Consider the following 783-nt stretch of genomic DNA (forward strand, 5'->3'; position numbering starts at 1 on the left):
GGACTTGTGGTCAAAGATGTTTTTCTTCATAAACTTCTCCACGAAGGACAGGTGATACGGAATGGTCCAGCTACTCGGAACGTTCTGCGAGAGCGAGGCCAGGCCCATCCTTCGCAACACCGTGGACAGGTAGAACCTCAGTACGTAGTGACACTTGGTGTTTGCGGACCGAGGATCCACGCACAGCTTGATGCAGCCACACACAAAGGTGGCCATCAGGATGAGTGTGGCATTGGGTGTATTTTTTCCCCCGTTGCCCAGATCTTTGTACAGCGAGTCCCTTCGGACCCGGTCCATCTTTGATCTCCATATAAATTAGAAGATGGCCCGGGTGACTGCAGAGGCACAGCTTCTGGGAATAGGCAATGACAGTGCCTCACACCTGATGACCAGGTTTTTCCCCACGATGGAGAGCGATTGTAGCTTCCATCTGCCCAGTTTCTGCCTCACTTTGCTGATACGCTCCTCCCAAGACTTGGCGCACCCTCCAGCCCCCCCCCCCGAACCAAATATCCAGCACCTTCAGGTGGTTGGTCCTGACGGTGAAGGGGATCGAGGATTGGTCGGCCCAGTTCCCGAAGAGCATGGCCTCACTCTTGCCTCGCTTTACCTTGGCCCCCATGCCAGTTTGAACTGGTCATATATGCACATGAGTCTGCGCACGGACAGCGGATCCTAGCAGAAAATGGCAACGTCATCCATGCACAGGGAGGCCTTGACCTGCAGGCCCCCGCTGCCAGGGATAGTCACCCCTCTCAGGCTCGCATCCTTCCTGATGGACTC

This window comes from Chiloscyllium plagiosum, chromosome 24 (genome assembly GCF_004010195.1).
Source record: "Chiloscyllium plagiosum isolate BGI_BamShark_2017 chromosome 24, ASM401019v2, whole genome shotgun sequence".
In the NCBI taxonomy this organism is placed as follows: Eukaryota; Metazoa; Chordata; class Chondrichthyes; order Orectolobiformes; family Hemiscylliidae; genus Chiloscyllium; species Chiloscyllium plagiosum.